The sequence below is a fragment of the Bufo gargarizans genome, chromosome 1 (genome assembly GCF_014858855.1).
Source record: "Bufo gargarizans isolate SCDJY-AF-19 chromosome 1, ASM1485885v1, whole genome shotgun sequence".
Lineage (NCBI taxonomy): Eukaryota > Metazoa > Chordata > Amphibia > Anura > Bufonidae > Bufo > Bufo gargarizans.
The window spans coordinates 549,748,102-549,776,039 of record NC_058080.1 but is presented as its reverse complement, the minus strand read 5'-3'; the positions used below and the strand labels follow the sequence as shown (position 1 = coordinate 549,776,039).

General features: G+C 43.6%; 1 protein-coding gene across 14 annotated transcripts in view; it reads left to right on the top strand.

The window, feature by feature from the left end:
• Positions 1-27,938, top strand: part of FBRSL1 (fibrosin like 1) — a 545,433-nt gene that overhangs the window by 229,359 nt on the left and 288,136 nt on the right. The gene's annotated exons all lie outside the window — the stretch shown is intronic.

Genomic DNA, 27,938 nt, shown 5'->3' with positions numbered 1-27,938 from the left:
TATGATTAGATTTGTGCTGGCTAGACCAGAGTGGAGTCTAAGGCCACCTGCAAACATTGCAGAATTTGTACGGAAAAACCGCAGCGTAGTACAGTACCAGTAAAGTGTGAGACTACACGAATCTCATGTACACTGCAGATTTTTTCTGTGCGGAAATTGCCATGCACTGTGGATTTCCATTATGTTTCCGGTTTTAGCTGCTGATTTCACCCCTCTTTTTAATGGAAGGGTGAAATCTGCCACAAATCCACATCAAATCTGCAACAAAAATCGCAATTACACATTGTGGATTTTGGCACGGATATGCTGTAGAAACATACATAAAATCCACAAGTGGCCTAAGGGTGCATTTACCTTTTGGCAGAAAAATCCACCATGAAATCCAAATGCGTTTTTTGGTTTATTCAAACTTATTTACCAATGATTTACAAAATCCGCAAATGCATTCCAACACATGTGAAGGAACCATTAGGGATTGCTGATTTTTACCTTTAATCCCAGCAAGGAGGTTTGGCTACAAGGTAATAGTAGGTTGTTTTTTAATGAATGATCTCAATTTATTGGCGCCAACCAAGATATAGTTACATAGTGGTCATAGTCTGGGATGTAACCAAAAGAAGGAGTGCCAGTGGACTGCCAGAGTCATGCACCAGAAGATGAAGATTAGAACCAGAATGACAAGGCAGCTGAGACTGAAACCACTTGCTAGTTGCAGGTAGGAGTCGGAGGATCTTGGGAGTTCTCTTAGTATGTCTCGTTTAATAAATACTTGTATTCCCAATAAACCAACAGTTCTGATGCAGCTATTATCTGCAGTGTGTTGTTACCTTGTCAATGTAATGTGTCACTACACAACAAGCACTGATTGGACTATTTCAGACTGTGTATGGACACACCTGTAACTGTTAACAGACCACTTGTAAATGTATTCATAAATTTCTATACAGGTAAAACTTGAAAAATTTGAATATTGTGCAAAAGATTATTTATTTCAATAATGCAACTTAAAAGGTGAAACTAATTAATGAGGGACTCATTACATGCAAAGCGAGATATTTCAAGCCTTTATTTGTTATAATTTGGATGATTATGGCTTAGCTTATGAAACCCCAAAGTCCTAATCTCAGGTTCCATTTGCTCAGGGGGTATGGATTAACTAGCTGACTAGAGGGTGACACTTTGAGCCTAGAATATTGAACCTTTTCACAATATTCTAATTTTAAATTGCATTAATGCGATTCTTTTTAATTTGCATTACTGAAATAAATGGACTTTTGCACAATATTCTGATTTTTCAAGTTTCACCTGTAAGGCCAAAGTCAGGCTTCGCACAGTACTTTTTAATAACACATCAGCTGAGGTGCATTAAGTCACCTATAGGCCGAATGCACACGGCTGTGTTTCACAGCCATGAGCAGTCCGTGGTAACACGGCCTAGATTCCGGCTGCGAGTAGGAGCGCACGGCGTCACTGGTTGCTATGACGCCGTGCGCTTCATGCCGCCACTGTACTACAGTAATGCACTCGTACGAGTGTATTACTGTAGTACAGCAGCTGCATGAAGCGCACGGCATCATAGCAACCAGTGACGCCGTCCGCTCCTGCTCGCAGCCGGAATCCAGGCCGTGTTCCCACGGACCGCTCACGGCCGTGTGCATTCGGCCATAAGATGAAGATGAGATCAGCTGTAAGGCCTTGTTCACACGTGTTTTGCACAGTGATTTCCATCAGTAATTGTGAGACAAAACCAGGAGTGGGGCCTCCGCAGACATAAGGTATAAGGGAAAAATCTGCACCCCTTCTGTGTTTAGAGCAGCATCTGGTTTTCGCTCACAATTACTGATGGAAACCACTGACAAATGTTCCTGCAAAAAGCTTGTTCCCGACAATCTGTCCGTGTAAGGGTCCATTCACACGTCTGCAAAATGGGTCCTCATCTGTTCCGCAATTTTGTGGAACAGGTGCGGACCCATTCACTCTCCATGGGGCCGCAATGTGCTGTCCGCATTTGCGGATCTGCACTTCCATTCCACAAAAAAATTGAAGATGTCCTGTTCTTGTCCGCAATTGCAGACAAGAAAAGGCATTTTCTATGAGAGTGCCGGCGATGTGCGGTCCACAAAATGCGGAGCGCACATTGCCGCTGTCCGTGTTTTGTGGATTCACAATTTGTGCACCTGATCACCTGATGAACAAGCCAAACGCTCGTTTATCGGGTGATCCTGTTATTCGTGCAGGCACTTATATTATGGTTTCTGGGCAGCAGATTGTGCCGTTTAAACAGATCTGCTGCCCAGAAACAATACAGCTGTATGAGGACGAGCAATGGCAAAAGTGATCCCTCGTTTTTCGGGTCCATTCACACGTCCGTTGTTTCTTTCCTGATCTGTTCCGTTTTTTGCGGAACAGATCTGGACCAGATCTGTACCCATTCATTTTCAATGGGTCCTGAAAAAAAATCAGACATTGTGCTGTCCGATTTTTTTTCAGTACCCATTGAAAATGAATGGGTCCAGATCTGTTCCGCAAAAAACGGAACAGACCAGGAAAGAAACAATGGACGTGTGAATGGACCCTTAGGGTCCATTCACACGTCCTGTTTTTTTTCATCCTGAAAAACGGTCCGTTTTTTGCGGATCCGTTGTTCCTGAAAATGTTTCCGTATGTCATCCGTATGTCATCCGTTTTTTGCGGATCCGCAAAAAACGGAAACATGTATACATTTCAATAATCAAATAAAGTTGTTTGGATTTCTTTGAAAAGAAATTGAAAAAAAAAAAAAAAAAAAAAAATTTTATGTGTTTCCAGGAACGGAATCCGCAAAAAACGGATGACATACGGAATGACATCCGAATGTCATCCGTTTTTTGCGGATCCATTGACTTTGTATTGTACCAGGATCCGATTTTTCAGGACAAGAATAGGACATGTTTTATATTTAAACGGACATGCGGAACGGAACAACGGAAACGGACAGCACACATTGTGCTGTCCGATTTTTTCCAGGACCCATTGAAAATGAATGGGTCCAGATCTGGTCCTGATCTGTTCCTGAAAAAACGGAACAGATCAGGAAAGAAAAAACGGACGTGTGAATGGACCCTTATACTGTGAAAGTGATCGCTGCTTTTTTATACTGTGAAAGTAAATACAGCTGTCTCCTCCATTAAGCGAGCAGCCGATTGCCGAGAAGAAGCGCTTCGGCACCTTGAAGGCTCGAGTGACGGATCATTGAACTCACAGGTCTATACACTAATGTGCACTATAGATCCTATTCATTGACCTAGGATTTCTGTGAGAAGCACCATCTTCAATCTGCCTCATGATGGCATATTCCATGTGTACTGCTAGCTTGAAAAGGGGATTTCCAGAGCAACTCCTACCAATGGTCAGTGGAAAGCACTGACAAAATGTGGATGCCATCCATGTTCTGTCAGTGCTTTTCAAGGAACCATAGGTGCCCATAGCAACCAATCAGATTCCACCTTTCATTTTACCGAGCTCCTTTTGAAAAATAAAAAATGTTCAAGCTGATTGGTTGCTGTGGGCACCCAAGCCAGTTTTGCTTTGTAACACTTGATAAATCTCCCCAATGGACTTCAATGGGCATGTTTGATCTGCAACCAATGGGCCAAAGCGGTGCATGCTAACATTGTTTTTCCACCGAGCCACAGCCAGTGGAAAAACAAGGATGTGTGAACAAACACGTTAAAGACAAAGGTTACACGTGCTGTCTGTTGAAAACGCGTCCATGATTCTCTGATGTGTATATAAGACTTAAGCCAGCATTTTACTGGTTTAATATCTGAAAGAAAAAATCCAAAATATTCAGGCTTGTAAAATCTGAGTTTTGCTTTCAGCTAATGAAATATTCTCCATGGCCACTTCAGTTGCTTATAAATATAGTAAGGACCTTTTAACCTAGCAGTAAAAATAAGCATTGGATGATCTCTGCTGGCCACACGGTGCTCTGTTCCAAGATGGACTAGAATTTTGCGGTAAAAAGCATTTGAGCAAAGAATAACAGACCTATCAGCAGTGCACACTGCCAGGGCCGCAGCAAAGTCGGGCATTATTACTTTCTTATCATACAAGGATGTGTTTACAAGTTCACGCGGTTACAAGAGCATTGCATTAGAGCTCAGCGAGATAACGCATTTCATACAAAGGCTGCACAGTATCCCATGCTAATCTGTGCTCTGAGTAGCTGGAGAGAGGCAGCCTCTTGTATGAAGGGCTACAGAAGGACATTGAAGGTGAAGTCTCAGTCCTTAGTAATATCCCCAGAGCTCCTTCCTGAGAATGCAGATCTCCACAAAATTGGCTGAAAAGGGCATTTAATCTAGAGAACCCTTTAAAAAGGGCACTTTACATGGGTTAAGAATCTTAAAGATGATCACTAATGAGCGTTCATAGGAACGCTCGTTAGAAATCATCTGGCAGTGTAAATGTACCGCCAATTACCCGATGAACAAGCGTTTCGCTTGTTCATCGGGTAATCCGATCATTTGTGCAGGCGCAGAGAATAGTAGTTTTCCAGCAGCGGATTGTGCTGTGTAATCACGATCTGCTGTCAGTAAAAAACAAGTCAGTATGTGGAAGAGCGATCACTGCTCACCATACTGTGGAGGAGATCTCTGAATGTAAATGCAGCGCTCTCCTCCGCCAGCAAGCAGCAGATTGTCAGGAAGGAACGCTTCCACCCCAACAATCTGTTGCTGTGTCGTCACATTTAAAGGGACCTTAAGTCAGTGATAAAAGTTAGGTGTTGACTGCCAGTAATTTGTATGCCATTTGATATATTTATTTCACTATAGACATTAGATTGGCAATACAACTAAAATTTACTGGACTTGTCTACAAATATTTAATTTTATCCCAAACGGTTATTCGGTCCAATTTTTATGCATGGCAAGATGCTGCTAATTAAAGTGATATTCCTACCACTTGGACCCCCAGCTATTACGATAACGGGTCTCAGTACCCCATGGAGCCCATCTGAAACGGACTGAGCGGCTGGTCAGAAATGCATACCACCACACTATTCATTTTTGTGGGAGCGCCTTCCCCCGACATGTCTGTTTTGGTAACTACTAGCATTATCCATGCAATAACAATTCTGGAGCAAAGCTTTAAGCCTTAGGCCTCATGCACACGGCCGTGTTCTGCGGCCGAGAGCGGACCGTGCAAACCCGGCTGGGATTCCTCCTGACAGCATGAGCAATACTAGTGTATTACTTTACAGCTTCGGCTGCATGAAGCGCACGGCGTCATAGCAACCAATGACGCCGTGCGCTCATGCTGTCAGGAGGAATCCCGGACGGGTTTCCACGGTCCGCTCTCGGCCGCGGACACGACCGTGTGCATGGGGCCTTATTCACACGTCAGTGTTTTGGTCAGTGATTTCCATCAGTGATTGTGAGCCAAAACCAGGATTGGAGCCTCCACAGACATAAGGTATAAAGGAAAGCTCTGCCCCCAGTTCTGTGTTTGGAGTCGCACCTGGCTCACAATCACTGATGGAAATCACTGACCAAAACACTGACGTGTGAATGAGGCTTTATGTTGTGCCATTCCTCATTTGATGCTAGTTATGAATGAATTGCTAGTAGTTTGCAGTGAAGGTCCAGATGGGTGATACCAGTATGGGGTTTGTCCCTGCACAATCTGACACTATCCAATCAGCGCTGTCAGTGTCTAGCATTTCAAAGGTCCAACTGAGAATGCAATAATTTACGAAAACAGAAATTTCAGAGGAGGTGAGGGATCCTCTTAAAAGAGAACCTATCGCCACAAAACGCAGTGCAAGAGGAGCTGAGCAGATTCATATATGGTTTTCTGAGGAAAGAATTAGTAAAACATATAATTTATACATTTAACACACTGCTCTTTTGAGCTTAATAGCAGAGTGGGCCATCTTATCAGTGACTGACAGCTGCAGGATGTTGGTAGCATCCATTGGAGCTATATGTGGCAAACTCCTCTTGATTTATACATCCCACTTACATATGCAGTGTGAATGCACTCCTATTGTAAGGAGAACTATGCACTTTTTGGTATATAGGACCACAGTCGTAAAATCATTTCTTAGAGCTAAATAGAAAGGGATGTACATGAGCTCTTAAGCTCTCCCTCCAATGCCACCAGATGTAAGGCAGCTATCCTATAAATCAGTGTTCAACCCTTTTAAATAGGCTGAGACTCTGATAAGTCAGCACCTCATCTGCAGGCAGCTGTATAATAAACATGGACAGTGTATTCCTAGTTTGTGTGCCTGGCTTACTTGAGCCTTTAGGTCCACATGCTGTCTTGTTTGAGAGTATACACAATACGTTGGTACTGTATGATAACTTGTTTTTCTGTAGGATGTGACATTTTTGCAGTTTATTAATAGCACTTAACACTAGCAGAAAATGAAAAACATAACACCTGGAACACCTGCGATTGAGCCGAGATTGACAAAGTATAAACTGCTGGTGGTGCTTTGTCGATGATCACACAACCAAGGTGGTGCACCCTTTATTTTGGCTTCTGCAGCAGGGTATATGTTGAAGCAGGGTCACACTGATGGCACCTCACTTTGCTGCAATACAATCTGCCACCATGGCATGAAAACAGTCATACAGATGCTGAATATCCTCCTGTGGTATGTCTTTCCAAGCTCTTTCAAATTGGACCTATAGTTCAGCCAAGGTGGTTGTTGGCTGCTGTGCATGGGAGATCCATCACTCCCTTCAGTCCCAGACATTCTTGATGGGGAGAGATCTAGCAATGGAGCTGGCCAGGTAGCTGCTGGATACCCTGAAGAGTATGTTGTGTAGCGTGGGCAGTGTATGGGTGGGCCATTTATTTGTTGGGACATCACGTCTCCTTAAAAAAAAAATAAAAAAAAAAGGCAGTAAGACCTGTTCAATGATATCCTGGACATTCCGAAGGTTGGTCATTGTTTCCTCCATGAATACCAGACTGGAACAGCCATGGTAGCTAATGTAGCCCTACACCATGACACCTGGTGTTGGTCCTGTGTGTCTAGTCTGTACTATGCATGACAGCTGCAGGCGTTCTCCAGCCTTTATGTGGACCCTCATGTGGCCATCATTAGCACCAAGGCAGAACCTGTTTTAATCACTGAACACTATTGTTTGCGATTGATGGCCACATCAGAGTTAGGACTCATGCACACGACCCTTGCCTGTTTTGCAGTCTGCAAATTGCGGATCTGCAAACCATGGATACTGGCAGTGTGCGTTCCACATTTTGTGGAACAGCTCGTCCAGCCCTCAATAGAATTGTGCTATCCCTGTCCGTAATACAGACAAGAATAGGAGATGTTCTTTATTTTTGTGGATGCCACGCATACGGACAGCACACGGGAATGCTGTCTGCATCTTTTGCAGCCCTGTTAAAGTGAATGGGTCCGCATTTGACCTGCAACAAATGCGGATCGGATCCAGACAAAAAATACGTTCATGTGCAATAAGATCCTTAGCAGAAGGGCTGGAGAGTGCCTACTGCTGTCATGCATAGTGCAGAAATACACAGGTGTCATGGTGTGGAGCACCATTAGCTACCATGGCTGTTCCAGTCTGGTATTCTTGGAGAAAACAATGACTTTGGTATGTCCAAGATACTGGTATGAACCAGGGACTGGATGGAGTGACAGGTCTTCCATGCACAGCAGCCAACAACCACCTTGGCTGAACTACAGGTCCAAGTTGAAAGAGCTTGGGAAGACATACCGCAGAAGGATATTCAGCATCTGTATGACTGTTACCATGCCAGAGTGGCAGTCTATATCTCAGCAAGGGGCGATGCCACTCAGTATTAAAGGGTTTGTCATGGCTTTTACTATGGATGACCCGGCACCCCCGTTGATCAGTTGTATAAAGAGACGCAGTGCGCATGTGCAATCTCCTGTCTCTCTTTCTGCCTTCTCCTCATACAGCTTATTGGTGCAGGTGCTTACTGTTGGACCCCCACCAATCTGATATTGATGACCTATCCTGAGGATAGGTCTTCAATAGTGAAAGCCCAGACAACCCCCTTTAATGTGAACCTCGCTCAACTTAGACCCTGCTGCAGAACCCAAAATAGAGTGCACCACCTTGGTTGTGTGATCATTGGCGAGGCACCACTAGTAGCTTATACTTTGTCAATCGTGTTAAGTTTTCCCGCAGTTTTTTTTTTTTTTTCCATTTTCTCCTAGTGTATTATAAGCAAGCAGTCATTGGAATAGCATTGTTGTTGCAGACCTTTGACCAGTTGATCTATCTGCAGCTACGTGTAGTGACTCTAATATGTAGGATGTTAGGCTGACTGGTGACAAAAGTTTATTGCCCTCTTTAAACCTTTATTGCTGTGACATTGTTTTTCCCTTATGAGTTACCTGTAATGTTTATCTTTCACTGAACACCTTAAGCAAGCGGAGTGTCACACATGAAGAGATTTGTACTAGCACTGAAAGAGACCTGGGAGGACTGTATTAGCAGATTTACTTCTCCAATGACTTTTACCCCTCATCAGAATGGCCATATCATACCCTTTCTGCTAATACATAAATGTAACCACTGAAAAAATAGGTGCATCTTTTTGTGATGTGTGACACAATTTCATTGTATTGCATCCTACAAAGTTCCAGCAGTCGGCAGAAGTCCAACTTTGGTGGGTTTCTGGTGACACACATTCATTAGGTGGGACTGCCAGCCATCTTAATGTTGTGTGACCATAGGCTGGTGAGTAGTCCTAGCCTATATGTGTACTAGTGGCCATACACATTAGAAGTAGTTTGCCAAAGCTCTTAGCTATTTCCTGCAGTCTTAGGGCTCGTTTACACCAACATGTAAAGCCCGTTGCCGTATTGTGCATTTGCGGATCCACAATACACGGGCACCGTTCCGTGGCCATTCCGCATCACGGATGCGGACCCATTTATTTCAAAGGGTCCGCAAATCCGGAGATGCGGAACGGAATACTACGGAAGCACTACGGAGTGCTTTCTGGGGTTCCGTTCCGTGCTTCTGCACCACAATAAGATAGAGCAAGTTCTTTTTGTGGAACGGAAGGATCACGGATGCATTCAAGTGAACGAGCCCTTATAAAGAGTAAATGGAGTGGCAATGGGCAGCTTTCCCCTTCATTTATATGGGGTCACAGGACCCACATTCTCATGATCATGGGAGTTGAACCCACACCGATCAGATATTGGGAGTAAGTGGTTCAGATCACTGTGTGTTTGCATACATTTTTTTTGGGTTAATGAAGGAAAAAATGTGTGAAGCGCTGCTATAGATGAATCTGACCCTGCATGGCTCCTGGTTGTTGAATTACAACACTTAGGCTACTTCCACACCAGGGGCAGGGGACTCCGGTAGGCTGTTTCGGCGGGTGAACAGCATGTCGGATCCGTCCTGCTGCTAGTTCACGTGTTCCGGAACAACCTGCCGAAGTCCCCTGCCGCTAGTGTGAAACTAGCCTTATGCCTCTTGCACCCGAATGATACGGATTAGGTCCGGATGCGTTCAGGGTGTGTTCAGAAAAACTTGCACCATTTCGCAAGCAAGTTCAGTCAGTTTTGATTGCGATTGCGTTCAGTTGTTGAAATGCGTATTGATGTGTTTTTCACTCGCGTGATAGAAAACGAAATGTTTTGCAAACAACATCTCTTATCAATCTCATTTAAAAAAACGCATCACATCCACATTTGCTTGCGGATGCGATGCATTTTTCATGCAGCCGCATTCACTTCTATGGGGCCAGCGGTGTGTGAAAAACACAGAATATAGAACATGCTGCGATTTTCACGCAACGCATAAGTGATGCGTCTAAAACAATGCTCATATACACAGACCTATTGAAATGAATGGGTCCGGATTCAGTGCGGGTGCAATGCGTTCGCATCACGCATTGTACCTGCGCAGAAAACTTGCTTTTCTGAAAGGCGCCTTAGGGTCCTTTCTAAGAACTAAAAATTGTCTTTAGCACAGACACATTAGTAAATCTGGGCCAGTGTGTTTTGCAACTAGTGTTGTATTTATGGCGGTTTTCCTCTATAGAGAACGAGCTGGTAAAATAACAAGAGCTCCAGTATGCTACATTTATTTAAAAGAAGCCAGAAACACAAACGCCACCTTTCACACTAGCAATTTTGCGGGATCCGGCAGGGTTCAGCAAAAACACTTCTATTACTGATAATCCAACCATCTGCAGCCGTTATGAACAGATCCGGTTGTATTATCTTTAACATAGCCAAGACGGATCCGTCATTAACTCCATTGAAAGTCAATAGGAAACAGATCCGTTTTCTATTGTGGCAGAGAAAACTGATCCGTCCCCATTGACTTGCATTGGGGGTCATGCCGGATCCGTCTTGCTCCACATCCCAGGATGGAAAGCAAAATACAACATGTTGCAGTTTGCTCTCTGGTCTGGGAACGCAACTAAGGCTACTTTCATACTGGCGTTTTGAATTCCGTTTGAGAGATCCGTTTCAGGGATCTCACAAACGGTTCAAAACTGATCAGTTCAGCCCCAATGCATTCTGAATGGATAAGGATCTGTTCAGAATGCATCAGTTTGGTTCCATTCCGCTCTGGATGTGGACAGCAAAACGCTGTTTGCAGCGTTTTGGTGTCCGCCTGGCGAAGTGGAGCCAAACGGATCTATCCCACCTTACAATGTAAGTCAATGGGGATGGATCCGTTTTCACTGACACAATATGGTGAAGTTGAAAACTGATCCGTTCTGAACGGATACAAGCGTTTGCATTATAGGTGTGGATCCTTCTGCGCAGAAACCAGACGGATCCGCACCTAACACAGGTGTCAAAGTAGCCTAAACGGAATGGAATGCATTTTGGAACATTCCGTTGTGTTCAGTTTTGTCCCCATTGACAATGAATTGGGAGAAAACGGAAGCGTTTTTTCCGTTATTGAGCCTCTATGACGGAACTCAATACCAGAAAACTGAAACGCTAGTGTGAAAGTAACATAATGTCAGGAGCAACAAAATTAAATAAAATTTGTGTGACCAGAGTTTCATATTTCCCATAGACCTTCGGCTAACATCTGAAGCTGGAGATTTTTGCAGCAAAAAACACCACTAAAAATGCAAAAGTGAATAGAAAAGCCACTAAAAACTTTGGGGGTAATTTATTATGACACCCTAAGCCATTTTTAGTTTAAAAAATGCCTCATGCCTCTTATAGTGAATGGGGCCAGGTGGACTTCCGGCAGCTCACAGGGTGTACACTGTAGTTACGGATCTGGCAGGCTGTTCCCCTGTCGGAACGAGTAACGCCTGTCAGAACACAGGTTCAGCTGACTCTACACTAATGTATATGGGACCTTTAGTTACAGTATTGGTTCCTTCCTGGATATCTGCATAATGAATGACATGGTCAATAAGATTCAGAAAAAAGACTTTAGGCACTCCGTTCTTCCAATGGCATGGTGCACATGTCTGGGGTCAGCGTCCCCGGAACAAATATGAAGATAAGACCGTAAGTTGCAATTTCTTTTTGCTTTTATTGTCACATAATAAATACAATTGTGTTTATTATGTGACAATAAAAGCAGAAATTGCAACTTACCAGTGAGTGCCGGTCTTATCTTCATGGTCAATAAGATTGTGATTTTGTTTGACTATTTTTATTTTATTTTTTCTTTCAAACGGTATATATACCAATATTGTAATCCACATGGTGTTTTGGAGACTGGTTCCTGCGAAGGTAAATAATATATACAGAATATCACCTACTTTCACACTGCCGTTTCAGGGTCCGCCTGTGAGATCCGTTTCAAGGCTCTCACAAGCGGCCCCAAACGGATCAGTTTGGCCCCAGTGCATTCTGAATGGATGCGGATCCATTCAGAATGCATCAGTTTGGCTCTGCTCCGCCTCCATTCCGCTCTGGAGGCGGACACCAAAACGCTGCTTACAGCGTTTCGGTGTCCGCCTGGCGGTGCGGAGCCAAACGGATCCGTCCTGACCTACAATGAAAGTCAATTGGGACGGATCCGTTTACATTGACACAAATATGGTGCAATTGTAAACAGATCCGTCCCCCATTGACTTTAAATGTAAAGTCAGGACGGATCTGTTTGACTTCACTTAGACTTTTTTTTGGACTAAGTGTATGCAGATGGATCCGTACTGAACGGATACCATTGTTTGCATTTATAGGTGCGGATCCTTCTGTGCAGATACCAGACGGATCTGCACCTAGCGCAGGTGTGAAAGTAGCCTAAAGCAGCTAGTTTTAGCAGCATCAGACACGTCCAGCTCGTTGATCTGAGGGAAATATAGCAATCCGCGTAGTTCTGTTTTCTGCACTGATCCCCACAAAGATGAGCATGTGCCAGATATGACAGTGTGATCTCTCCTCCTTATGCATGGACACTATGAAAAAATCCTTGTTATAAGGGAAAATAATAAAATCTACAGAACAAGGGAACCCAAACCCGACCTTCAGTGAAGAAGTCCGGGTACCACATTCAGTTTTTTATCACGCTTGTGCAAAATGCCTTTGTACCCGCGCGATAAAAACTGAACAACGCAATCGCAGTCAAAACTGAAATTGCGTGTGCACTCGCGCGGATTTCCTGCAATGCACATGCGACGCATCCGGAGTAAATCCGGGACGCCCGTGTTGAAAGAGGCCTTAAGGTGACTTTATATTGTGACAGCATTCCAGTGCAGTGGCTGAGTTTCTGGCTTTTCTTAAAGGGGTTTTCTGGTTGTAACAAGTTATCCCTGTCCATAGGTAATTATTAGATTGGTGGGGGATTTGCCATGTAGATCCCATTGATGAAATAGTTATCCCCTCTCCTGTGTTCCAAACGGATTGTCCCATGGTGGAGAACATAGGATGCATTTGGTCACAGGTGAGTAACTTCTAAGGCAGGGGTCAGCAACCTTTGGCACTCCAGGTGTTGTGAAACTACATCTCCCATCATGCACACTTGCTTGGCTGCTCTCTAAACTCCCACACAAGTGGAAAGAGCATGCTGGGAGTTGTAGTTTCACAACAGCTGGAGTGCCGAAGTTTGCTGATCCCTGTTCTAAGGAGTGCTAGGTTGACGGGGGAGGGTCTTGCCATTCTCATGGGCAGGGAGGTGATACTGCTCTGTCAGGCAGGCTTATCAGCTTGCTGTTTCAGTGATTGTTTGGTTTAGATAAGCCCTGGAGAGCGATAATAATGTGATAACGTTCTCCAGATAACCGCTCTTTTGAAACTGCCAACAGCTGATGGGGACAGCATTCCCTATGGACTCACTCAAGTGGCCCTGTCTTATTTCCAGCTGTTATAAAAAGCTATTTCAATAGAATTCATGTCAGTGACCCCATTTCTAGCCTCATAAGGAACAAAAATTATTTCCGATTAGCTTGAAAAAGCGTGGCTATTCTTAAGATAAGAGTCCAGAGGAAAAAAAATGTTGTGCATAGACTAGTCCCGATCCATCTGATCTCTGTGTGACTTGCCGGTGTATTCTCTTCAGCTTCAGGCATTGGTGGCAGATTAAGGGTTAAGACCCCCTATGGTGACGCAGCGCCTGTGACAGGAGCGCAGCTGGTGAATGCTAATCAGCGGCAGATGTGCAGCAGGATCCATCCTATCGCTGGCAGCATTTACACCGAGATAAATAGGTCTTAATCATCTATAAATAACAGCGTGTCATGTCTAAGGATCACTAACCTTCTGTGTATCTCCCTCGAGACCCAGGGCAGGACTTAATTACTGTAGCCTAATGCAAAGGACCGAGGAATAGAGTCTCACAGCCAGATGATGGGAATGTCCCTATGGGATTAACCCTTGCCCCACTGATAGGTGCCCAACATGTGTGTGTCTGGATACCTGCATTATGTGAGAAGCAGCTATAGTCTTCCACACGGATCCTCTTTTCTGCATGCTGTTGGTGGTCACAAGTGAAATGTAGGATGCATATTTATGTGTTTTTTTTTTTTGTGGTGGCGCATTGGTGCCACACTGTGGGGAAAGTGTATAACAATTCAGTAGGTGATGGCTTTATACATAATTGACACATGGAAGCTAGGGCCACACAGACAATACATATTGCACCTTAGCAATGTTCTTTTCCCCAAATGTTTATGTTGAGGGCATAATTTCATTTCAAAACTACTGCTAAGTAGTGTACATAGTGGGGGGAAGGATTTCACATGACTGTGAGAGAAGTGATTACACATAGATTCAACATACATTAGAGAGCATTAAGAACAACAGAAATTTGTCATCACGTGCAAGATTTCCTTGCTCATTCAAGACGTTCCCCTTAATCCAGCTGCCAGCATTGACTTATTCTTTGGTACTGAACCAACATTTCTCACAGAGAGCAGGACTCTGATCATATGGCTAGAGCCCAACAGCAATATGTGAGCTTTGTCTGGAAGTCAGGAACAAGACCTAAGGGTTTCCCTTGAGGGAGGTCAGGAATGTAACTGGTGTCTGGAGTGGCATCAGATTTGCAATCCTTCTGTCTGCCTCTAAAGCCGGGCTCAGCATCAAGGAGATGTGATGTCCACGGCTTTTATATAGAGGAAGAGCCTGCAGACATCACAGGAATCTCGGATTCACATATGTATGTTATTAACGTTAGACATTTTGTCTTATAAGCCGTGTGTACACATTCACTTTTAAGATAAAAGCATTGGTCGGTATGTAAGAATTCCTCAGTTAATTTGAAGAGAAAAAGTTCCTAGGGGGTCTCAACCACTGAAAATGTAGATTTAGGAGCAAAACTTTAAGGGCTTGGACTTTGGTATGCGTGAGCAGATTGTATTCTCTAAGCTAAGTGCTTATTCACACGACTGTATTTTTCTTCAGTGTGCTATCCATTATTTAAAAAGAACAGAACTCGGACCCATACAAGTCAGCAGGGCTGTTCACACTCACACACTTTATTTAAAGGATCCATGTGCTCATTCCAAGATTCTGGTCCTGTTCCGGTCCGCATTTATGGATCAGAATAGCCATTCTATCCACAGGAGCGAGCGCAAGAAGCAATGCACGTGGAAGTTCTTCAGTTTTCGCAGGCGAAAAATCATACACCATAAAGTTTCATTCACACGTCAGTGATTGTGAGCCAAAACCAGGATTGGAGCCTCCACAGACATAAGGTATAACGCTGGGTTCACACCTGAGCGTTTTACAGCGCGTTCCTACGCGCTGTAAAACGCACAACAGGCAAGAACCAATGATTCCCTATGGGAAGGGTTCACACCTGGGCGTTTTACAGCGCGTACGATCGCGCTGTAAAACGCCCGACGCTCAAACAAGTACAGGAGCTTTTTTTGGCGCGTTTGACGCGCGTTTGGGCCATAGACTCTTTGGACAACACTGCTGTCAATCACCCAAACGCGCGTTCACTATAAAAAAAAAACGTGCATAAAACGCGCGACAAAAACGCGCATAGAAACGCACGTTTGAGAAACGCCTAGGTGTGAACCCAGCGTTAGGGAAAGATATGCCCCTGTTCTGTGTTAATAGATCCAGACCTGGTTTCGGCTCAAAATCACTGATAGAAATGACTGACCGAACACTGACGTGTGACTGAGGCATATTATGAATAGGCTCTAACAGTGCACCACTATAGCTCTCCTGTACATTGCCTTACTGTCTGCACAGGTTATAAGATCCAACCTGAACATTCACACATTTCTTTGTGCACTATAATGGCTGAATGATACCATTTTGTGATGTTACAACGAGTTATGCTGGATGAGAAACCCAGCCTGCTACAACGGGCTAGATGGCTTCGTCTTTCCTTTGGCAGCAATGAACAGGTATACATAAATGTGCGAGGCTCCCTGAACCGTGGTGTAAATAGTTCCATATGCATCACTGCGGCTGCATGCTACAGCCTGACAAATGTTTTTCTTTGGCTTGTAAAATCATTTGTCTTCTCTTTTACTCCCTGATGTTTCCAGCACCTGGGACAACATCCACTTAATTGAAAAAAGATGCGATCATAAATGGCCGCATGTAGATCCTGACTGTAACTGATGGGCGTCCTGAATCTCAATAACTAAATATCTGTTTATAGCAAGATGCCATGCAATTACTTGAATTAGCCCTTGGCTGGCATGTTTATCAATTCTGTTTATAAAGCCCTGACAAGTGCAAGGGCATGGGGCACCCTGTGGCTGGGTGGCATCCTACCGCACTAAAGAGTTGTAGGTTTGGAAACTGCTTTTAGTGATTTCGTTCCAGTTTCAACGTAATACATTTTATTAGAAGTAAAGAAGCAACTTCAGTATTTCCTACATTACCCACCATGATTATACAAGCCGTTCAGGTTACTACAGGGTTAAAGGGAATCGGACATCAGAAACAACCTATTGTTTAAATCACATTTTTATGTTTAACATATTTCTAAAGAAATGTTTGTTTTTAATTTTCGATGTCGATATCTATATTTAAACAAAAATCTTAAATTCCTGCAGTCTTTGCACTGGCCACTAAGCCTAATAGACCCCACTTCTTGGTCTGTACAAATCAGTTCACTGCTGTTGTATAGCATTCTAAACCTACCGCTAATAATGAGGAAATATCGCCCCTGTGTATAGATAAGTCGGGATCCACCATTCACAATATGTGATTGTCAAAACTTATCTATTTTTTCCTTGTACAATGACCTTTGTGCATCGGATGCAGACAAAAATACGACAGAATCCGCAGCTGGTTTTTGCCATGTGAACATACAAATACAGTACAGACAGCATGTTATAGATCAAGAGGAGCAGAGCAGATTCATATAGTTGTATGGGAAAATATTCTGTATATTCATTAAAATCTCAGTTCTTTGTGATTTCAGTAGCCAAGTAGGTGGTCCTACCCTTGGCAGCTATCTATACACAGACCAGGAATGCTATCAAATCACTGATAAGACCACCCACCACTATTGAGCGCATAAAAAGCAGAGATTTTGATTTTACATATATATATATATATATATACAGTTGCAAGAAAAAGTATGTGAACCCTTTGGAATGATATGGATTTCTGCACAAATTGGTCATAAAATGTGATCTGATCTTCATCTAAGTCACAACAATAGACAATCACAGTCTGCTTAATCTAATAACACACAAAGAATTAAATGTTACCATGTTTTTATTGAACACACCATGTAAATATTCACAGTGCAGGTGGAAAAAGTATGTGAACCCCTAGACTAATGACATCTCCAAGAGCTAATTGGAGTGAGATGTCAGCCAACTGTAGTCCAGTCAATGAGATGAGATTGGAGGTGTTGGTTACAGCTGCCCTGCCCTATAAAAAACACACACCAGCTCTGGGTTTTCTTTTCACAAGAAGCATTGCCTGATGTGAATGTTGCCTCACACAAAAGAGCTCTCAGAAGACCTACGATTAAGAATTGTTGACTTGCATAAAGCTGGAAAGGGTTATAAAAGTATCTCCAAAAGCCTTGGTGTTCATCAGTCCATGGTAAGACAAATTGTCTATAAATAGAGAAAATTCCGCACTGCTGCTACTCTCCCTAGGAGTGGCCGTCCTGTAAAGACTGCAAGAGCACAGCGCAGACTGCTCAATGAGGTGAAGAAGAATCCTAGAGTGTCAGCTAAAGACTTACAAAAGTCTCTTGCATATGCTAACATCCCTGTTAGTGAATCTACGATACGTAAAACACTAAACAATAATTGATTTCATGGGAGGATACCACAAAGGAAGCCACTGCTGTCCAAAAAAGACATTGCTGCACGTTTACAGTTTGCACAAGAGAACATGGATGTTCCACAGCAGTACTGGCAAAATATTCTGTGGACAGATTAAACCAAAGTTGAGTTTTTTGGAAGAAACACACAACACTATGTGTGGGCAAAAAATAAAAGGGCACAGCACACCAACATTAAAACCTCATCCCAACTGTGAAGTATGGTGGTGGGGGCATCATGGTTTGGGGCTGCGCCAGGGCCTGGACAGATTGCGTTCATCGAAGGAAAAATTTATTTGCAAGTTTATCAATACATTTTGCAGGTGAAGCTTAACAAAAGATGGGTGTTGCAACAGGACAACGACCCAAAGCATAGAAGTAAATCAACAACAGAATGGCTTAACCCCTTCACGCAACATCACGTACATGTACGTGGGGGAATGTGGTGCCTCACCGCATCCCCACGTGCATGTACGTGATCGGCTTCACTGTCAGCGCAGGGACCTGAGCGCTGAAGATTCAGTGAAGCCGGCGTGCTGGGGTTGCTAGGCAACCCTAGAAGCCGGAAGGAGATGTATTGGCCCCCTGACCCGCCCACGATCGCTGTGATTGGTCCAATACTGCAGAGGGACCAATCGCAGCGCATCGGGGCAGGTAAGGGGGGTTAGGGAGGGACTGTGTGCCTCTCCTTCTCTGATCGTCCCCATTCCTGTCAGGGAAGCGATCAGAGAAGGAGAGTGTGACAATATACTGTACCTATCACATGTATACTAGTCATGGAGCACTGCTACTTAGCGCTCCATGACTAGTATACTCGTCACGGCATAAAACTGTCACCATGTCTGCAGACATGGTGACAGCGCTGAGTGCCGGCTGTTACACACAGCCAGGCACTCAGGCTCAATGCCGAGGGGGGTCCTGTGACCCCCGTATCGGCGATCGGGTAGTTTCGGCACCCCCCCCCCCCTATCGGCGATCGCTTTATGTCGTTTCTGATCCCTGCGGTCCCTGACCGCAGGGATCAGAAACCTAAAAATTGCCCCAAATCGATTTTTTTACCCCCCCTGCACCCCTGAATTCCATTTATGTGGCGGGGTGCAGGGGGCGGTTTGTGGGCGTTGCGGGGCGGTGTGGCAGTTGCGGGAGGCGGGCGGTGCGGCAGGCGGGATCGCGATCCCCCGCCCGCCTCCCATTATAATCATCGTTGGTGTCTAGTGGGTATACCAGGGTGCCAGCACATTGCTGGCACCCTGGTATAAACGGCTGACATCGGTGATGCGATGTCAACCGTTTAACCCTTTCCATACCGCGGTCCGTACGGACCGCGGTATGGAAAAGGTTAACAGCTCAGGGAGCTCCCTCCCTCTCCCATCGGAGGGCTGCTGTACCTTTGCAGCCCCCCGATGGAGAGGGAGAGAGCTCCCAGACAGCCCCCCCAGAGCCCCGTCCTTACCCTTCCCCGTCTGCGCAGTTCTGAACATAACTGAGCAGACGGGGAAGGTTCCCATGGCAACAGGACGCCTCTCAGGCGTCCTGCTGTCCATGGTGCTGAACAGATCTATGCTGAAAGCATAGATCTGTTCAGTGTAAGTAAAATATAGTACAGTGCAATATATATTGTACTGTACTGTATTATACAGACATCAGACCCACTGGATCTTCAAGAACCAAGTGGGTCTGGGTCAAAAAAAAAAGTGAAAAAAGTAAAAAAAAGGTAAAAATCAAAAAACACATTTATCACTGATTAAACATGAGAAAAATAAAATTCCCTACACATGTTTGGTATCGCCGCGTCCGTAACGACCTGATCTATAAAACGGTCATGTTACTTTTCCCGAACGGTGAACGCCATAAAAATAAAAAATAAAAAACTATGATGAAATTGAAATTTTGCCCACCTTACTTCCCCAAAAAAGATAATAAAAGTGATCAAAAAAGTCGCATGTACTCCAAAATTGTAACAATCAAACCGTCATCTCATCCCGCAAAAAATGAGACCCTACTTAAGATAATCGCCCAAAAACTGAAAAAACTATGGCTCTTAGACTATGGAAACACTAAAACATCATTTTTTTTGTTTCAAAAATGAAATCATTGTGTAAAACTTATATAAATAAAAAAAGTATACATATTAGGTATCGCCGCGTCCGTATCGACCGGCTCTATAAAAATATCACATGACCTAACCCCTCAGGTGACCACCGTAAAAAAATAAAAATAAAAACGGTGTAGAAAAAGCAATTTTTTGTCATCTTACGTCACAAAAAGTGTAATAGCAAGCGATCAAAAAGTCATATGCACCCCAACATAGTGCCAATCAAACCGTCATCTCATCTCGCAAAAAATGAGACCCTTCTTAAGATAATCGCCCCAAAACTGTAAAAACTATTACTTTTAGACTATGGAGAAACGAAAAAAAAAAATTGTTTTAAAAATGAAATCATTGTATAAAACTTACATAAATAAAAAAAATGTATACATATTAGGTATCGCCGCGTCCGTGACAACCTGCTCTATAAAATTACCACATGATCTAACCTGTCAGATGAATGTTGTAAATAACAATAAAAAAAACGATGCCAAAAAAGCTATTTCTTGTTACCTTGCCGCACAAAAAGTGTAATATAGAGCAACCAAAAATCATATGTACCCTAAACTAGTACCAACAAAACTGCCACCCTATCCCGTAGTTTCTAAAATGGGGTCACTTTTTTGGAGTTTCTACATCAGGGGGCTTCAAATGGGACATGGTGTCAAAAAAACTGTCCAGCAAAATCTGGCTTCCAAAAACCACACGGCGCACCTTTCACTCTACGCCCCGCTGTGTGCCCGTACAGTAGTTTACGGCCACATATGGGGCGTTTCTGTAAACAGCAGAGTCAGGGCAATAAAGATAGTCTTGTTTGGCTGTTAACCCTTGCTTTGTTAGTGGAAAAAATGGGTTAAAATTGAAAATTAGGCAAAAAAATGAAATTCTCAAATTTCATCCCCATTTGCCAATAACTCTTGTGCAACACCTAAAGGGTTAACAAAGTTTGTAAAATCAGTTTTGAATACCTTGAGGGGTGTAGTTTCTTAGATGGGGTCACTTTTAGGGAGTTTCTACTCTAGGGGTGCATCAGGGGGCTTCAAATGGGACATGGTGTCAAAAAAACTGTCCAGCAAAATCTGGCTTCCAAAAACCATACGGCGCACCTTTCACTCTACGCCCCGCTGTGTGCCCGTACAGTAGTTTACGGCCACATATGGGGTGTTTCTGTAAACGGCAGAGTCAGGGCAATAAAGATACAGTCTTGTTTGGATGTTAACCCTTGCTTTGTTAGTGGAAAAAATGGGTTAAAATTGAAAATTAGGCAAAAAAATGAAATTCTCAAATTTCATCCCCATTTGCCAATAACTCTTGTGCAACACCTAAAGGGTTAACGAAGTTTGTAAAATCAGTTTTGAATACCTTGAGGGGTGTACTTTCTTAGATGGGGTCACTTTTAGGGAGTTTCTGCTCTAGGGGTGCATCAGGGGGCTTCAAATGGCACATGGTGTAAATAAACCAGTCCAGCAAAACCTGCCTTCCAAAAACCATACGGCGCACCTTTCACTCTACGCCCCGCTGTGTGCCCGTACAGTAGTTTACGGCCACATATGGGGTGTTTCTGTAAACGGCAGAGTCAGGGCAATAAAGATACAGTCTTGTTTGGATGTTAACCCTTGCTTTGTTAGTGTAAAAAATTGGTTAAAATGGAAAATTAGGCAAAAAAATGAAATTCTCAAATTTCATCCCCATTTGCCAATAACTCCTGTGCAACACCTAAAGGGTTAACAAAGTTTGTAAAATCAGTTTTGAATACCTTGAGGGGTGTAGTTTATAGAATAGGGTCATTTTTGGGTGGTTTCTATTATGTAAGCCTCGCAAAGTGACTTCAGACCTGTAGTGGTCCCTAAAAATTGGATTTCTGAAAAATTTTAAGATTTGCTTCTAAACTTCTAAGCCTTGTAACATCCCCAAAAAATAAAATATCATTCCCAAAATAATTCAAACATGAAGTACACATATGGGGAATGTAAAGTCATCACAATTTTTGGGGGTATTACTATGTATTACAGAAGTAGAGAAACTGAAACTTTGAAATTTGCAAATTTTTCCAAATTTGGGGTAAATTTGGTATTTTTTTATGCAAAAAAAATTAATTTTAGGACTTAATTTTTCCAGTGTCATGAAGTACAATATGTGACGAAAAAACAATCTCAGAACGGCCTGGATAAGTCAAAGTGTTTTAACGTTATCAGCACTTAAAGTGACACTGGTCAGATTTGCAAAAAATGACCTGGTCCTTAAGGTGAAATAAGGCTGTGTCTTGAAGGGGTTAAACAGAAGAAAATACGCCTTCTGGAGTGGCCCAGTCAGAGTCCTGGCCTCAACCCGACTGAGATGCTGTGGCATGACCTCAAGAAAGCGATTCACATCGGACATCCCAAGAATATTGCTGAACTGAAACAGTTCTGTAAAGAGGAATGGTCAAGAATTACTCCTGACAGTTGTGCACGTCTGACTTGCAACTACAGGAAACGTTTGGTTAAAGTTATTGCTGCCAAAGGAGGTTCAACCAGTTATTAAATCCAAGGGTTCACATACTTTTTCCACCTGTACTGTGAATGTTTACAAGGTGTGTTCAATAAAAAAATGGTAACATTTAATTCTGTGTGTGCTATTAGTTTAAGCGGACTGTGATTGTCTCTTGTGACTTAGATGAAGATCAGATCACATTTTATTACCAATTTGTGCAGAAATCCATATCATTCCAAAGGGTTCACATACTTTTTCTTGCAACTGTACATACACACACATACACACACTTTAAAACTGAAAGGAGGAAAGAGAACCTCTTAACTATCCTGAGTTGTCTGTTAATACTTATTTTTTTCTATGAAATACCAATGCTGGAGCACTGTTTCCACTCCCTCTTTATTGCTGTTGGAAATGTTTAGGTATTTAGGTATATTGACAATTCCATGCTACCATTCCCATTTCCATTACACAGTGGGGCAGATTTACTACTCCTATAGATGGCACCCATTTTGTCACAGGGGTTCAGGCTGCCATATAAATGTTGTGCAGGACTAGACACTTGTCTAACTTGTGTGGCTAAAACTGCTTCCCAAACCCACTACTGCTATTTAGATGACCCTGTTTCCTAGCTGTTACAGCATAGGAGTTTATCAGTGGAGTATTAAAATATAATTCTGATAACCTGCTATTGCTTATCAGTGCTCCAGACAAAAAAAAAATACCTGGTAGCCATTGGCTCCTGAACTGAAAAATTTAGGAGCCAAATCAAATTTTTAGTCGCCAAATCGAAACCGAATCAAAATTTTGGTATTGTGACAACGCTACTCCGATCAGATCAGCATAGGGTTGTTTTGATACCAAAATTTTGATTCGCTTTCGTCACCATAAAGTATTGCGATACTCAATACCGCGCAAAAAAAAAAAAAAAACACCAAAAAAAGCTGCGTGCATTGTGCATATTATGAAATGTTCGGCCCATAATAGAGCAGTCCTATCCTATTTTTTGGGGTGACAAGGTGACTAAAAAATGGTGAATGCTCACCGCATAGGAGATATTTTTTAATAATTTAATAGTTTGGACAGCGCTATGTAATATGTTTATTTATTCTTTATATATTTTATATGTAAAATTGGGAAAGGGGGGGATTTAAACTTAATATTTTAGGGTACTTTCACACTAGTGTTTTTCTTTTCCGGCATAGAGTTCCGTCCTAGGGGCTCAATATCGGAAAAGAACTGATCAGGCATATCCCCATGCATTCTGAATGGAGAGTAATCCGTTCAGGATGCATCAGGATGTCTTCAGTTCAGTCATTTTGACTGATCAGGCAAAAGAGAAAACTGCAGCATGCTACGGTTATATCTCCGGCGAAAAAAACTTGAAGATTTGCCTGAATGCCGGATCCAGCATTTTTTCCCATAGGAATGTATCAGTGCCGGATCTGGCATTCAAAATACCAGAATGCACCCGCACTAAATCCGGACCCATTCACTTCTATGGGGCTGTGCACATGAGCGGTGATTTTCACACATTACTTGTGCGTTGCGTGAAAATCGCAGCATGTTCTATGTTGTGCGTTTTTCACGCAACGCAGGCCCCATAGAAGCTAATGGGGCTGCGTGAAAATCGCAAGCAAGTGCGGATGCGGTGCGATTTTCACTCATGGTTGCTAGGATGAAAGTCTATTCACTGTATTATTTTCCCTTATAACATGGTTCTAAGGGAAAATAATAGCATTCTTTAATACAGAATGCTTAGTAGAAGGTCAATATAATAAACATTGGTGGCGCAGTGCGCCCCCCCCCAACACCCCAGTATGATAAACATTGGTGGCGCAGTGCTCACCCCCCCCCCCAACACCCCAGTATAATAAACATTGGTGGCGCAGTGTGCCCCCCTCAATATAATAAACAGTGGTGGCGCAGTGTGCCCCCCCTCAATATAATGAACATTGGTGGCGCAGTGGGCAGTGCCAATGAGGGTTAAAAAAATAAAATAAAAATTAACTCGCCTCCTCCAATTGATCGTCTCCTGTTCGTTCTTCATGACCTGTCAAAGGACCTGTGGTGACGTCACTGTGCTCATCACATGATACATCACATGATTCATCACCATGGTAATGGACCATGTGATGAGCTCAGTGACATCACCACAGGTCCTGAAGCAAGAACAGGAGACCGGCAGCTACTCGATCAACTGGAGGAGGTGAGTTAATTTTTTTAAATTATTCTTTAACCATCATTGGCACTTCCCACTGAGCCACCAATGTTTCTTATACTGTGGGGGGGGGGGGGGGCACACTGTGCCACCAATGTTTCTTATGTTGGGGGGGGGGGGGCACGCTGTGCCACCAATGTTTCTTATACTGGGGTGTTGTGGGGGGGGGGCACACTGCCACCAATGTTTCTGATACTGGGGTGTTGGGGGGGGGGGGGGGCACACTGTACAGGGAGTCTAAGAAAGAATCGAATGAGTCACTAACTAAGTCGGATTTTTAGTTCTTTTCACCTGTGACTCATTCGATTCTTTCTCCCTGAACTTGTCAGTGACTCAGAGCTGCTAGTGCTCGCCTTGCCTTGCCTCAGCTCTGATTGGTTGGTGGGAGGGGAGGGGCTGGCAGAATCAGCTTCCATTCTAGGATCAGATTACACTCCTCCCAGCCCCTCCCCTCCCTGCTGCCAGCGTCTCTGCTATTGTGTGCTGTGACCGAGCTGACTGAGACTGAGAAGAACATCTGCGGCGGCAGAGAACTATCAGCTCCTGTGCCCGCCGCTGTTCAACTGCAGAGCTGCCCGCGGAGGGTCTAGTCGCAAATGGCGACAAGACTAAAAAGTCTTGTCGCCATTTGTAAATTCTAAGTCGCATTGGCGACCATTTTGGTCGCCATCTGGAGCCCTGCTTATGTTTGTATGTTAGGGCCTATGTACACAAATTTAAGGGCTCTGTGCCCGTGCACAGGAACCGACTGTTAGCAGTCCGTTCTGCAGATGCGGACCCATTGACTTGAATGGGTCAGAGATCCGCAAGATACAGCCAAAGATGGGTCATGTCTTATCTTTTGCAGTGCCGAGGCACGGACCCAAAAGCACACAAAAGCGCTTTGTAGTGTTTATATGGGTTTCCGATCGTGCCTTTACTCCGCAAAAGATAGGACATGTCCTTTTTTGGCCATATCGTATGGATCCCTGACCCATTTAAATCTATGAATTTGTGGTCCGCAATACGGGCAAAGATCCCGCAAAACACAGATACCGGTCGTGTACCATCAACATTTTGCTGAACGGAATGTCAGGGCCATAATAGAACTGTTCTATCCTTGTACGGACAAGAATAGGACACTTTCTATATTTTTGAGAGGTGTAACGGAATGTACAATCATCTTTTGCAGCCCCATTGAAGTAGATGGGTCCACATCCGACCTTCACAAAATGCAGTTCAGAAGCAGACAAAAACAGCAATATAGTATAAGGGCTCATACATAAACTATGGATAATAAATGTGCGTAACCATAAAGGGTTTGTCTAGCCTAGGAGCAAACAACCCCAATGGTTGTAAACTGGGCACAATTAAAAAACAAAAACAACAACTCGCCTGTCTGCAGTCATGCCAATCTCACACCGCTTCCAGTCCCCGACAAACCATAAGTGACTTGGTCCGGTAACCACAGACTGCCGCTAACTGGGCCGGACACCACCTTTAATTAAGATGCTGAAGTCTGCTGAATGAATAATCTTTTCTGATCAAAGCCGCCTGTGGAGCATTGTAAGGAAATCAAGCTGCATATTTTTGCTGCAGGCCCGTCTGCTGCCTTTTTTTCTAATAATCTATGTTACATCGCATTCCCAAACTACAATTAAAATGTTGACACCTGGCTTGGCTGGGCCGATTAGGCTTTGATTCTCTGTAATTATACGTTATCGCTCACATCCAGTGGCAATATTACCTTCTGTACTGTACGATAACACTTATTAATTCAATAAAAGAAATCAATTCACAGGCAATTTTCGATGTAACACCTTGGAAACAGTGCATTAACCAATCTCTGTATGCATCAGAAGGCCTTTCTTGTCATTTAATCAGGACGGGCTGATTACAAAGCTGAGCCGTTTCGGAAGCTAATTAAGACTAGCACAATTCAGGCTGTTGTGCTGGGTTTCTGAAGACCATGCATTTCATGTGCCTGCTCAGGGTGCTGCCACACATTCAGGTTCTTTGAAGCGAAAACCAGGAATGGATAAAAAAAAAAAAAGAGAACTCGTATTTAAGTATTATAATTCCTTTTATGATTCTGTCATGAATTTGGCTTCAAAAAGGGCATTAAAAAAAACCTGAACGTGTAACAGCACCTTCAGGGGGAGAACGCTGTTTTTAAAGGGTCTCTTAAAACAATAGCCAAGTGTGCAAATACAAGTTATGAAGGTCTCACTTTTCCTTGTCTTCTCTTAATAGCCATGCAGTCATCTCAAGTGAGCACTGCCTTCTCCGAAAGTTTTGTGATGGCCCTGCATACTGGGTCACAGTTTAAGGGTACCTGCACATGACGCAGATTTGTGTGCAGAAAATCAACAAGAAAGAAGTCTACATGACGTTTGTCAAATCTCATTGGGGCACGTTTACTAAGACTGGCTTTTTACACTGGTCATAGTTTCCCCCTTGCGCTGTCATTAGATTTGTGCATCTCATCATAAATTAGGCGCATCTGTGACAGTCTTTGCGCCTGGCTTAAAAACTTTGTCGGCCCCTGGCTGGTGTAGTTTTTCACTAACATTCGTGCCTGTTTCCAGGGATAAATGTAGTAAATTTGCCAGGGAACTGGCCCCCAAGACACACCCAACTGGCGGACACAGTGTGAAACCTGCTGTCACAATCGGTGTCGGGGGGGGGGGGGGGGGGGAGAAACTCCACAGTAAGCACAGGAGGGAAGATGACCAGTAACTGGGCCTGGAAACCAGGGAAGAAAAAGGTCACCTCCTAAACAACCCTAATCTGGGCCCTAACTACCTATCAATTTGAATAGACCTTGAAGGTAGGGATATTCATATGCTGATACCTAGGCCCTTATATCCCTATAAGGCCCTGGAACGAGGTTAGGACCAGAGACAACCCATTCCTCCCCAGATGGACGAATGGAAGTCTTTGTCTCAGGCCCAGATACAAACAGGGAATATAACAAAAACAATAAGAACAGACACGACTTATCTGAAAGTAGAAAACTGGCAACTCCAGAAGCACTACAGAGTACAACTGACCAGCTAGTTAGAAGGCAGAAGAAAATCTATAACCCGCACCTCCAAGAGGTGAGAAGCTGCTACTTATGGGAAAAGTAGTACCAACAAGCAACACCTAAAGCAAGGGGTGTGGCATTCACCAAAACACAGACACAATAAGATCCACAGTGAACTTGTCAATTTAACCCACGAGTTGCCATCCCCTCCGATCTCCTGGTACCTGCCACGCGAACGTCCTTGACAGTACCGCCGCCCCTCCCCCCTCCTTTCTACGGGTGACCTCCGTACCCAGGACCGACCTCATCTGGGTGAGATCTATGAAAGGCATTCACTAAACGATTGCCATTAACGTTGGATGCTAGCACCCACATCCTCTGCAGTGGACAAGATATTAAAGGGATCCACGGAGAACTCGAGAGTCAACTATTTTCGCGATGTCTAATTCCAAATTACCG